General features: G+C 35.5%; 1 long non-coding RNA gene across 1 annotated transcript in view; it reads left to right on the top strand.

Moving 5' to 3' along the window:
• Positions 1-1679: 1679 nt before the first annotated feature.
• LOC107319316 overlaps positions 1680-14658 on the top strand; it is a 151922-nt gene continuing 138943 nt past the window's right edge. The window contains exon 1 of the long non-coding RNA XR_001557733.2: positions 1680-1740. This is a non-coding gene — a long non-coding RNA (uncharacterized LOC107319316). The remainder of the gene's footprint in view (positions 1741-14658) is intronic.

Raw genomic sequence — 14658 nt, 5'->3', positions numbered from 1 at the left:
TTTTTAGGCATGTCAACATCCCTTACAAAATACAAATATGAGCGTTATTTCATAGAGGTGGCAAAAAGTAATATAATAAAATGGATTTATTTTGTCTTAATTTATTTAAAATGTGCTTAGACAGAACTGGGGTAAAATGTGTGAGATGAAATATTTTGTTCACACAAATATACTGGAGGAAGAATGATCAACACTATTCCAACTTTGAAAGGAAATGTGGAATATGTGGCTTGCTTTTACAGGCAGTAAAGTTCTAGTGATGCATTTCACAATGCTTGCATATAGGTTTAATTTTCTGATGCCCAGAAGCATAAATGCAGTGTAGTCTGAGCTGTCCTATAAGCTCTGTGAATACTGCTCAGGAGCTATTTTAAGACAGGACTTTGTTCCTTTTCCTGGTCACATAGCTGATTTCAAGCAGTACCTTCTGAGGCAAAGTACCTCTATGCTAGCGGTGATTAAAGGTGAAGTTTATTTTTTAATATTATTATAACATATTTACATTAATATATAATATATTTATATTTATATTAATATATAATATATTAATATTATTATAACATATTTAATATTATTATAACATTATCCTTAAGTACAGTTCTCAGTATAGAGGTGTGCTGCTTCCCTGGAACAATACATGGCTAACCATTAAATAGTATTATAGCATGGTGCTATCCCAAGATTTCTAACTTCCTTAGGCATTGCATCAAAAACAGTATTTAATCACTGCTTTTTATAAGTGAGAACAGTAGTGTTTTTTATCAGATAAAATATTTTGCTTTGGTTTTGCCAGAGATGCAATGAAAAGCTTCAGTGACCAATGAAGCAAATATATGCTGTTTTCATATAACAGGGGTAAGTGTAGAGTTTGGCTTGCTGTTGTCAGCCAGGAGTTCTTGCTGAAGAATGTCATCAGCCTCTAGAGGGTTTATGGATCTCAAGTTAGTTGAATTTGGCTTGACTGCATTAAAAGGGCATTACATGACACAAACTGCATCTGGTTTTTCTACATTCCAGTGTTACAGCAGTCATGTTTCCTTTGCAGTTTGTTGCTTAAAGACTACAGGGGTCACACTGTGTCAGCTGGTGTGTCAGAGTGTGAATAATACCAAAATAAGCATTGGATTAACAGAAAAAATATTGTTACTTGGGCTTTGGCAAACATTACCAGAATATCAGATTGTAGTGTACGACTGCCTCAAAGCTGGTGAAGTTACAGCTTTTGTGCTGTCTGCTGCTTTTCTTACTTCCTCTCTGTTTCTGAAGACAGAGTTATTGGGTTCACCATGAGTTAATGCAAAACATTGTAGTATTATGTCTTGGGGAAAAAATTGTCAGCTTCAGGAGCCAATGGAATAAAACATAATAGTTTCAGTTGAGATCAATAAGTTTTTGCTGTGGTTTATCTAAGGTGAGCAGGTAAGAAGTTATGTGAATGCAGAAGGCCAGCATACTAAGTGCAACAAATGAGAACAGTGCCAAAGATGATAATTTACACCTGTAGAAGAACTGTTTTGTCAGGACCCTAACTGATGATTGAGCACCTGGTGAAGGGGATGGCTGGCCCAGGAAGCACAGGTGCAAGCAATTCACTCTTGCTTCCCATCTGATTGGGAGGGGTGGTCCACCCCTCCCTGGGCTCATTTAAGGGCTAGCCTCCAAAGGGAGAATGTTTTCTGGATGAAGGCTGCTTCCTGAGAAGGAATGTTTTACAGCCATCAGATACTTATCAACAGCTGGGTGAGTCAACTTTTTCCTATATATGATTATTGGTATTCCTAATAATACTTTGCCTGGTATTGCAAAGAACTTATCAGAAGCAGTTTTGCTGCTTCCTAGGAAAAACAGCAGCGCACTGAGAGTCAATTCACAAAACCCCACCTGAAGACTGCTAGACAAAGTGTTCATTTAAATATGTGAAATCACTATAAGAATGTAAAATATAATCTTAAGATGTACTCCTTTAAGTACAGTAAAAGAATACCATAAATAATGTCCTAAATAATATCTAGTGGCACCAGGATACAATTTCTTTGCTTTTGTTTGAGCTAGATAACACGTGCAGTTCAGAAACTTTTTTTGGTTGCTTGTTTTGGTAGTGTTTCTTGTATGGAAGCCTTGTGGGATTAAGATGGGCTAAATGAATGTTCTCTGGATGGTCTTTAGCTAATATGAGAGCCAGCTATTGCTTGAGCAGTAATGGAGTGCCAAGTTGTTTGCAGGAGAACTGATACTAGAAAGGTGTTTACAATACATTGGATGTATCATGTGTTTTCTGTGCTCTGCCTTGGAACGTGAGACACTTCAGTGCTCAAGTTACATATTTGTTCTTGCATACAGAACATTTAATTTGCTATTTCTTGCTTTGATTAAATGCTTAAAACACCTTTCTGCCTTGGGTACAGGCAGTAGGACTTGATAGCTGAGACTAGCACCATCAGAGAATGGCTAACTAGATACTTCCTTGAGATTAGTTTTCCTATGCTAACAGAACAGTTGGAGGTAGGAAGACAGGCTGAAACCTAACAGAGAAAGCTAACTGTGAGTTTCTGTGCTGTGGGGGAGGAATCTGAAGTGGAAATTTAAAGCCATTGCTGTCCATGACTTGATCTTTCTTTGTTTTTGTGAAGGGTTCTGAGGTGAGATTATAGCAATGTAAATTGGTTGCTAAGTCAGAAAAATGTGCTTTATCAGTGTGTGTATATATATATCTGCATATATATAATGCTGATATATAAGCAGAGAAATATTAGGAAATACTAGGCAATAGTATAAGGTCCCACTGGATTTTGGATCATGTACCTTTGTTCTTGATAACTTCTCAAGAGGAATATATCATTTGGGCTAAATAAACTGCTAGTCCTAGAAAGGTACAGATGCCTGTTGCTGCTAGATCTATTAATTTGCTGCATGAGAGCAAATTACTAGATAATTCTGTCCTCCATGCATGTATTAATCTATGAGGGAGTAGTATCAATGATTGGTTTATAACCTGTTGGTATTTAAGAGTTTCACAAGAAGCTTCAAGTTTTCTCTTTTTCCTCTGTACTTTTATGCCCTGAAGTCAAAGCATTCTCAAAAATTGAAAACGAAGTTGTTTTTGTTTTTTCAATCTTGATGCAAATGATTGTTGCATTAGTAACACCATAGCAAATATAATTAACAAATTAGTCCTAGTTATGTGTAAATTAAAAAAAGGACCTTTTAGGAAAGGCCTTGAAGCAATTTGGTGTCTTGATCTTAACACCTGTGCTAGATAATCATTGCTGTACTGGTTGGAGGCTACAGAGCATAAGCCGAGTGAACTCTGGTTTGCTTGCATTTTAATCTGGGGTGGAATATAAAAATTATAGCTGGCTACGAACAACTATTGGCAAAACCTTCTATTAGTGGCAGATATTGTGTTTTCTTGTTGTGCTTTGACACTCACTGGACTATAGGGACACTCATTTAATGTATTATAGAGTGGAAAAAGTAGAACTGCAAAGAGATGTTGACTGCCTAACACACAAATTCTTATGTGTCTTGTGTGCTCCATTTGGTGGTAGCAACTAGGGAAAAAATAGTTAATTTCCCAAGAGAAGTCATAGCGTGCACACTCAGTGACTAAAAAACTAAATACAAAAAGCAAAATAACATGGTGTTACCAATTTTATGTTACAGTCTTGACTGAACTTGGTGTTACACTTGGTGAAATGGAATGTCCAGAATATATGTCATTAAAATTCCATTTACTTTAGTACCATAAATAAAATCGTGGTGTTTTTTTTTTTTAATTATATATGTTGGAAATAAATATTGATTTTTATTTTTTTAATTGACTGTTGAGAAGTCTATATAAATACAATGTTTTGTCTTGGCCTTGTGTTTTTAAATCAGCTCCAATATCAGTTGTGTTGGTAGGGGGACAGGATTTAAATGTTTTCCATCTCATGCCAGGTATGAAAGCAAATAGCGTATTAATGTTTGCATGAGAATAAAGATGTGTACATAAAATACATAAAATCTTCATGCCTACAGCACTATTTACAGCATGTTAAAAGTCAGACTGAGATTCCTGGAATTTCCATTCTGCACTTCATTTACATGCAGTGCTTTTAAATGTGAAGGTGAGTTCTGCTAAGGCACTACTAGATTTTGGGTTACTTTTGTTTATTTATCATTTGTGCTTTGTTAAAAATACTGCTGACATCTGTGGTTTGCCTTTCCCCCTTACAGAAGGGAGTTTGTTTCTGAGTTATGATTAAACAATATTAGATGTTGCAAAGGGAGATTGAGTGAGGTTAGACTTCATTAGACTTTCAGCATCTATAGCATACAAACTTCAGGGTATTCTATGCTGTCAGTTGGTCAGTGTTTAGACTGTAAGGTTTTTTGCAGCTGAGTTAGTCCTTTTATTAGTGTTCACAGAGCATTTATCATGTAGTGTGTGTTGCCATTATTAAATTGCACACAATGAAACTCAAAGCAGAAGTTTTAATCAAAGTTCATTTTTGTTGCCTTGTAATGCTGTTCAGTCTCCCAGTGCAGCCTAATCTACAGCTGACTTGCCTGTTTTTCCTCACCTGCTTCTGATTCTGATCCAGTATTCCCCTCTGACTTCCTGTTCTTGAATGTTCTAACTCCTCCCAGATATCTCACACAGCTGTTCTCTAGCTCTATTCGTAAGACTAGTAAGAGCACCTGGTGTCCTTGAGCATGGCACTGTGAGTCAGTTTCTGTGTATGTAGCCTGTGATGTCAGGAAAAATGAAAAAGAAATGATAAGAAAACATTCTAAGAGCTGGCATCTACATGAGAATAACAGGCACGTGAGTATTTCAGTGAAAATAATATAACTCAAGAGGGAAAGTTTTTGGTTATATACCCTTATTTTGCAATCCTGGTGTACAAAATAATTGTTCTTTTTGACTTGTTTTACTTAAATTCTAATCCTCACATAGTGTATTGAGTTTGACCAAGCATTTATGTGTCACTTATGAGTAAGGTCTTAATACTCACTTCTTTTGTGTTTTGTTACATGTGTTGAGGTGAAATTGAAGTCTTGTTTTCTATGCTGCCATGTGCAGCATAACTTGTTATTAAAAGTTACTTCTTATTAAAAACATGACTATTAAGATGACTGGTGTGTTTTCTAGAAACACATTATCCAATGACAAAGGCTCTAAAGAACAACAAAAAAGAAATATTGTGAAATTAATAATATGTTTGAGGCACTTGTCAATACTGAGCATTTCATTGCTTATGGATGAGTTAACATTTTACTAGCTAATTATAGTCTCGCTTTGCTATTTTGTTTTCTATGTTTGATCCTGATTTTTGTACAAAATGAGCTTCCGTAAATCCAAGTTAAGGTTACTTGGATGTCTAGCAGCACTCTTATTTTGGTATTTGTTTTGTATATTTAGCTTTTTTGTGACAGTATCTATGTTCTGGATTGTGCTTTCCTTTGCTCCTTTGAATGCTTGCTGGTTAAAGACAATGTGACTAAGATGATCAACTTTTTACTGTTCTTACAGCTGTTGTTTCTCTGCCAGTTTATTTTCTGCTTTCAAAGCCATTTACACATGGTTGAATTTGGGGCAGGGTGTACATTTCTTCAGTAGAGCTTTAGCTTTGGCCACCAAAAACTGTATGTGTACTTGAAGTTAATCTTCTTTTGAATGAACATGCTGATTTCTGAAGAAAAGCAGATTCTTGGAATATCAAGAGTGATTATTAGATTGATTTTCACCAGAGACATCCCACCATCCATTAGCAGCCATCCCTACTCAGCTTGAATCTTTTCTTCACGTTGTGAGAACAATTTTTTTTTACTATGTGTAGTGTGCAAATTATTGTTCTTCAGTATCAAACAGCATCTTACCCTAAACTCTTTAACAAAACAAACACGTGTAAGCAAATCATACCTAGTTTGCAATTTAGCTCCCTTGTCTAACTTTTACATTACTCCAGGTTACTAATTATAAATTAGCAGCTAAGACTCCACAGATACCTTATTTTTGTAGGATTCCTTCCAAGACTATGTGATAATGGAGCAGCTTGTAGTGGTGAGTGACCTTCTCTTGTAGTAATTTCTCCCCCTGGGTACTGAAATTGATTTTCTTCCTCTTGGCATGTGAAGAATCAAAGCGTGCCCCTTGCCCTGAATCTCCCATGAGTATATGGTGGCATCTGAAACAAATAATGTGAATGCTGCTGCTTACAGGTCCTCATTGTAGCAGAATCAAGAAAGGGAGAATGTTTTTAGGTAGTTTCCCTCTGTGCAGGAGTATCATTTAGTTCAGAAACACTGTTTACTGTAAGTTATGTTCTGTAGGGTTGTTTTAGATATGTTTGAGGATATGAGTAATAGTGGAACACATTTTAACAATTAAGTTCAAAGGCTGCCAAGGGAGAAAGCACCAAATGGGATCTCTGACCACTACAGCGCTGGTGTGTGTGTTTATCTATATATCTAGTCTTTAACACCAGGCTAAATACGTTGTCTTTGGTTGGATACTTGCAGTGCCTTTAAGATACTGTTGCATTCATTGAGGGAGTCTACCTGGATGGCAGCCATGTAGCTTGACAGTAACCACTCCATGGTTAGGAAACTAGTGTCAACCATTCAAAATGTTTCTTCAGTATGTGGAGTTCTAGAGCACGTAGCAATTGATGCACCTGAAAATGCAACATAAGTACTTCAGTCTTTGTCCCCATTTTTTTGGGTTGATCCCCTCATGGAGGGGATTATTGGTAGTCAGACTGAAGCACCATACGGAGGTCTCCAAATAAGCAGAGATTTAAAAAATTATAAAAATAAAAAAATGAATAGCAAAAGCACATTTTGAGAGTGTTTTTGAGTGGGGGAAGGAATGAAATTCTTGAGACAGGAGAAGTTGAATAAGATCCAGGTTACTGTGTCTTTTAGAACAGCATGCAGAAAGGAGTCTTTCTATGAAAAGGAAATGCTTCAAATCCACAGGAGGAATACACTCAAATCTGCATGTTTTCAACTCTTTTTTCTTTCCTTTCTGCTATGTTGTATTGTCATTTTCCCTGAACTTGTCTTTCATCAGTTCAGTAAATCCTTTTTCCTTGCATGAAGAAAAGCGAGTAGTAACTTCTGAACGTGTATGTGCAACAGAAACTTGAATACTTCAGTAGTGTTTATGTGTAGAGTTAAGAGAGTGTTGTATCATCAATACGTCCAATGAAAATTAACAGCATTTAGAACTTGCCCATTTTCTTTCTATGGATCTGAAATAATTTATATGATCTCCGTGAACAAAACTATTAAATGCCAATTATGAGTACCTGAATTGACACTGTAACATTCACAGGATTATGAATATATATATATATGGTTATTTATTCAGCTTTAATATTTATTGCAGCTAAGTGTATGGCTGCACATTGCACGTGTGTATGTTTGTGTCTGTGTACTGAGTTGTGATTCCATCTACTTTGTTTCCTTGCTCTTAGCAGAGCTAACGTGAATGTAGTCAGTGTCTGAAAAATTACTACTTGGGTATTGAGTGATTGTGGATTGGGCAACTGATAAGTAATAAGTAATTCTCTTTAAAGCATATGCATTAGAAGAAAAGTCATATACAACAAGTAGCAAACATTTGCTTTAATTCTAACCAGCATAACTGAAAATATTTAAAAGTGAATGGTTGGTCTTCTCAGCACAAGAATAAACAAATGGAATCACACATTTCTCCAGTGTATAATCTCAGTATTGATTAGAATACAGTTGTTCAGCCAGTATCCCCAAAATACTGAGAAGGAAAACATGAACAGTAATCTTCAGCGATAAATCAGTGAAGTAAAAAAAATGCTATATGCATTTAAGTAATAAAGACATACTAGTGTAGAGAATGAATTATATTAGTAGGCAAAATTCCTGTTAACAGGCAGTTAATGAAAAAGGAAGATGATAGAAGGGAGATGGCAAACTAAATGGGTGAGTAACCTGTGTGTATAAGGTTTCATGATAAACGAATCTAAACAGCAGTCATTAAATATAATTTTAACAAGATCTCAAGAACAATGGTATAAGCAATTGAAGAGGCAACAACCCATAGTGGGGCTGTAACATGTTCTTTCCTTCAGTGATCGTGATAGCATGCTAATTATAATTGTCAGTAACAGCATCCTGTGGTGAGCAGAAGAGTTTCACTGTCATCTTTACATGAATGTATTGTGAAAGGGACGACATAGACAACTCTATAAAGAGAAGGAGAAGAAAGGAGAGAGGAAAAAGTGCTGAGGTAGACAGTAAGTGAGCCTCAGAGAAGAGGATTTCAGGTAAAAGAAGTAACATAACTAAAATTAAGAGCCTTCTTTTCAAAAGGGCCGAAATAATACTGAAAAGAGCATCTGTTTCCTTTTGACACCTTACTTAAAATTCTATTTTAAATTTTGTACTTTTCACTCTTTAATATGAAGCTTCATTTAGTCAGGGCTATTATGTAGCTTCAAAGGACTCAGCTCGGAGAAAGGAGACTGTTTTTATCTGGCAGTTAGGGCTCACACTCTTCCTCCCTTCACTTCTGTCTTATCACATACTCTCTCTGCTGCTTATTTGTATTCACTTGTTTTCTAATTAGCATCCCATAAAGTTACACACTTACAGTTTATTTAACCTCAACTCATGATACTGCCTATTATCCCTTGCATGAGGGAGGATGATTGTTAGAAGACCTGTTACAGAGTGCACCTTATTACTTGAACATGGCAGATATCAATTACAAGAAAGGTCTAATGGGACTTTAGTCATTAGAAGTCTACAAAATCAAGTTTTAGTGGAGGTTTCAATCTATTCCACAGAGCAGAGGGTCATATAAAATAAGGTTTCTGTGATGATTCTTGGCTGAACGTCTTTAAATGAGAAAATTGTATGCTGCAGTCTCTTATAATTTTGAAGAATATCTTCTGATCTTTAAATCAGGGAGGAAAGGGATTTGATACAAAAGCAAATTCTTAACAGAAAAAACATGATGTTGATTAGCACATATATTTAACAATATATATTAAGCTAACAATAATGTTGGTCAGAAGCAATGTAGGTTAGATGAATTTAACCAGTCATTTTTCTGACATCAGTGTATAAAAAAGATCAGACCTTCAAACTGAATGAATACACTGTTGATATACAAAGGAGGGAAAATTTTCCCACATGAAAATGCCATAAATTAATTTGAGGGAAACTGTGGATGAAGATATTATTTTATTATTCTGAAAATTTATCAAAGAACTTGAAACTGAAACCATGTTTTGGCTGTATTTTATATACCTAGAATGGCTTTATATGTCTGACACAGCTTGAGTTATTTGAGCAGTGTTTGATCTGCTTTTTCACCTAGGACATTTAAGGGCTCAAACATATTGTCCATAACAAATGCTTTTATTGCTTGTGGACTTCCTTTATGGTGTGCTTTAAATGTTGAATAGTGACTCCATTACATATCAATCAGATGTAATGAATCATTATTGAAGTTTCATGAATGCACCTTTAGAATGCTACCCTGAAACAAATAATCAATACATCTGTGTGCTAAGGGTAATTTTTTACAATGAGAAATGTAACTGACTTTTAAAAGAAGAATAAATATTACTATTGAGGTAAAGAGATCTTATGTCAGCAGTTACAGATTCATGAAGTCTCTGGCCAGGTCATTTTATTATTATTTTTTTCACCAAAATGAGGTGATTATAGAACATTGTGTAGTTCTTCTGAAGACTCATGTACCAAGTAGCTGAAGATGAAACAACGCCACTGTGGAAAGAGTTATGACAACAGAGAAAACTGAGAGAGATTCTCTCTACTTGTGGTCTGCTCGTTCTAGCTCTCTCTGTGGTTTCTGAGATGGATAGACCCCACTTCAAGTGGGAGTAGCTGACCACTTCCTATGAGATCTGTCTTTTTAAGCTGGGGGTATTGGGGGAAAATAAGAGGAATGAACCATAAAATCTTTTAGGAAGAGGTAATAGCAATACAGAACGTTCTTCAGTTTCATATTTGGTTTTTAAAGTTTGAATGAGTAATAATGAAAAATATCATATAAGAATACTGTATGCATCACTTACAAGGTTTGTTCATCTATGAACCTGTTAATCCAGACTCTTGTTTAAAGATGAAGATGACTATGATACCATTTTTAAAGGGTACAGCTTCTGTACTACTGATGAAGATGTGGCACATTGTATGGATTTGAAAAGCTTAAGCTTTTTCTAGGTACGTAGTAAATGAGACACTAATGTTCTGAGTTTCACCACATAGGAACCTTCACTGAATTTTAGAGTAAGGAGGAATATCAGAGAGTAGTAAAAAAGACATATTTTTCACTCCTTACATACTTAGCAGTATTGGAACCCTTAGTCAGAAGTCGTGGGGGACTACTGTTTTTATACACTGGGTAATAAGATTGATGATTGTTACTGTAAATTTCAAAGGAGTTATTTGAGATCTTACTTCATTATGAGACGATTAGATATTTAGCAAACAGATTTTACTGAGATGATACATTGTGACCAGCCAGAAACTTTTTTTAAGCATTAAATCAACTCTAAAGGCAAGTGTCAAAGAATTTAAGGCTGGATTGACCATCGAGGTCAATTATCACCTTTATACTTCATCTATTACCACCTTTATTTCTACTGCCTGGAGAGCATTTTGACCCTCTCTGTGATTTTGATTCTCCTGGAACAATCTTAGTAAACAGATGAAAGGGAAATGTTATGGAGAGAACCTTGCAGATAGGGCCTGAAGATAAAGAAATGTTGAGCTTTCCTTATTTGTTTCTGGTGTTTGTTTTTTTTCTTTAACATCTTCAGTTTTTCTCCTCCACTCTAAATATTCTTAATCAGAGCAAATAGTATCTGCTAGAAGGAGGCATTCTTTTAGCTGAAAAATGCCTAATTAAAGAAGGGCATTCTGGAGGATTCTGTGCTACTAGTTAGTCAATTTAAGATGTTAGTATGAATAAATGGAGGTTTATGTATTATCCTTTCACCTCAGATTTATGGGATGTAACGTGTAAATTTTGTATTCCATGTTTTTAAAAGCAGCGTATTTTTAATTTTATTTATTTTTGTCTAGTTAACAGTGAAAAATAGTATGTTAGTATTGCTGTGAAACAGTAAAAACAATTGAAAGTGCTTGTTATGAAGGATTCTGAGTTGTATGAGCTTTGGAGAAAAGCTTACTTCATTTTGGAGGAAAGCTTGAATGGTGACCCAAAAATGTTTTCCCTTGTGGAGTGACATCCAATGTTTTGATGAGCTCCAATAGGCTCGTGAATTGAAATCTTGCCCGATTTCTTCACATCTCACCTTTATGCCTCAAATTTGAAATCAAATTACAAATGTATTTTATATCTAAATCATATATATTTTTTTTGTTTAGAAAGCTTAATTAACATCTTTGTTTGATTGCTCAAAATTTGCTTGAGATTTTGGAGAACTGGTTAACTAGAGCAATTTAAAAAACATTCCACATTGAAAGTTAAGGCATAAATAATGCTGTGGAAAGCCTCTTGTAACAGATTTCTTGTATGAAACAGAGGGGGAAATAGTGTTTACCAAAAAAAACCAACCCACTTCACACTGAAACCTATTATCACAGCAAATATATAATTTTATCTTTTTAACCATTTCCCTGAGACTAACCTTCTTCTAAATGTAGTGGTAACCTTAGGGGAATTATCTCACAAGTTGTTTTCTTTGAGCAAAAATCTCATTCTATTTAAATGACAGTAACCTGTAATTATATTTCTGTAAACTCTGTCAACGAAGAACTTAAATAGTATCTTTGGAGTAGGCTAAAATTAGTTTTCTTTGCAACCTATTTGTACATCATTTGAACTAAATATCTCAAGCTGAAAATGTAAATGTGTTTTTGTTTTTAGTGTAGAGATGAGGTCAGCAAGTCTGCAGCAAATATGATTACTTGGATGGAGGTGACATGATTTACTTAAATCAGGCAATTTGCCCATTAAAGCATTGAAGCCTCAACTCATAAAGAGACTGTTTAGCTGATGAACTATAATGTCTTCTAGCATTTGTTATGTTAGGTGATTTGAAAGAGAAGAACAACTACACATACAATGAAGGTATTTCTATGCTGACTGGGAAAAATCCTGTTTTTTTTTTTTTTGTTTGTTTTTTGTTTTTTTAAATATCAGGAGGTGGCTAGTTTTCATGAATAAAATGGGCTCCTACATAAATGCTTCAGTGTATATATTGTACAATTTACTACATATAGATATGTTTAAGTTTATATTGCCAGAACAACCAATGCAGAGATGAATGATTGGGGTGGTTACTTACTTTTGGTCCTCTCCCTCCCTGTTTCAAATTCACATCTTTTCTCCTTTCCTTCTCCCCCATAGGAAAAGGTTTGGTACTGGAAACCTCAGTACAGTGTGTGGGTTCCCCTTGCCCTCAATTAGCAAGGGTTATAAAACTGGTGGAATCTTTAACTGCTGTGTTATATTCCTTCCAGCATTATGAGCTGAGCTTGCGTCCACACAATAAAACCTGATTGATTAGCAAAGAGTGGAGTTGCAGCAACTGCTGTCTGATCCCATATTTTCTATGCATTTCATGGAATAAAAGTGACTGAAATGGGGAGATTTGGATTTAAATCTGGGAGACTCTCTGCATGGTTTTGGAGCATGTGTTTGAATGTTATGCAGAAATGTCTTTAGTGGGTTGTATTGTTGTTGTGGTCCGAGCAGCCATTTGTGTTGGAATCTTCAATGCTGTAGACCTTGGGTCTGATCTAGTAAGATGACTGTATGTTGTGGTATGCAAAGAGAGATGAGATTTATAAAGGATAAATTAATTTTTTTAATTAGCATAGCTAATAGTTTGCTTGCTTCAGATTCTTTTTTTTCCTGATTAATCCCATATTTTCCACCCCTTCAGACATCTACATTTCAATATGCCATGATATATAGGTGCATCTGTTCAAATAAAAAAAAATAGTTGAGACAGTGGATCATGACTTTTTAATTAAAAGCTTATAAGAAATTCAAGATGTGAAACATTCATAGTTTGCACTAGTATTTTACAAACTGCTTTGTGTTTTCTTCTGGTGAAGGAACAAGAGTTTTTCTTTATTAAAGACGACCAAGGTTGTGGAATTGTAAGATTAAAAATTCTGGTTTACTAAAGATCTGTGAGAGCCAAATTTGTTTGGCCATCAGCTCTAAACCTAAAAGGAATACTTAGAATAATCTTGACTATACTGTAATTTTCTAGGATCACTTTTGAGTTTCATTTGGACAATCCTATCTTGCAATTGAGAGGTGAAAAAAGATGGAAATTGCAAGTTTCTAGAAGTTCACTTCCCTTTCCATGTCAGTGCAGTGTGTCATTCAAAAGGATTGTTAAAATACTCATTTGTTGCACGTAGATGGGCTTTGGCTCTAGTCCATGCTATCTGTGGCTAGAGCTTTGTGTAATGTTAATGTGCATATTCAACTGGAGAAGGGTGGCTTACTGTGGAAGAGCCAAAGGTGTAGTTGCTGCAGACCCGTTTAAACATCTGTGAAAAGGGCAAAGGTTTACATAATCTGCAAAGAGTCTACAGTGCGTTGCTTTAGAAGCCAATGTGTGCCCCAAATAGATGTTTTATGCAAGAGCAGCACTTCTGAAATTGGTGGCTCTGAGCACCACCTCCAAAAAAGGACTGTTACTATAAGTCTGGTATCTCCTTTCTGCTGCATTGTATTGCAATTAAGGAATATTTACAAAGTCATTGCAGACTTTAATTTTCTCTTCAAAGTAGCGAAAGGGATCTAGTAATATTATGATCTATAGTTCAGTTGCTTCAGATTAAGCTCATTTTTTAACTCTGAGTGTGGAGGAAAATAACTGGTTAATCCTGACAAATGGTGAAGCTCTCTCACTATTAAAGCACTACATATTGTAAGCCCTTGGTACTCAAAATAATTCAAAATAACCTTTTAGATTAAATGGGCACTAAATTCAGAATTTAAATATTTGACTGTCCCTGGAAGTGACAGTATATAAAAACAGTCAAGAGTAACTTTCTAATGTCAGTTATAAAACCATAAAGTGGAGAAGGAATAAATACAAGGAAAACACTGATTAATCCCCCTGTGTTGCAGTGCCACTTCATACTGTTGTAATGTGGACCCTTTCCTCTGATATTACTCAAGAAATACAAACAAGAAGCATTTATTATCTCTGAAGTAGTGTATGCTGTGGAGTGCTGAATAAGGAAGTGAGGTATTGCAGCTGTTATCTTCTGAACTAACTGCTACTGCGTGTTGCATGACCAGCCCTGGCAGGGTTTTTGTTCCCATGAATGAATAGGCTATAAATCTGTCGTAGCTGACACTAGCAGCACTGCTGGAGAGTGTAAAGGGAAAATTTGCAGAGGAATCTTGTGGTCTTTGCTTGCCTGGAAAATGAGTTCAATAAAATGGAGGTGATCAGTGCTTATTTATAGGCCGAGCTGATACATCCAGCATTGGCTGTCAGAGTTTAAGTTAGTGTTTCCTCATTTATGTTCACTCTGTAAAGCAAAACATGGCACTGTAAAAAGCTTATATAATGCTGTTATACTGTGCTAGTCACTATTGTCGAAAATAGATAAAGCAAAATAAAGGGAGGAAAAGATAAAAGCACAGATAAAATG

The sequence above is a fragment of the Coturnix japonica genome, chromosome 11 (assembly GCF_001577835.2).
Source record: "Coturnix japonica isolate 7356 chromosome 11, Coturnix japonica 2.1, whole genome shotgun sequence".
NCBI lineage: Eukaryota > Metazoa > Chordata > Aves > Galliformes > Phasianidae > Coturnix > Coturnix japonica.
Note: the sequence above shows the minus strand (reverse complement) of the source record. Positions and strands in the feature narration are given on the sequence as shown.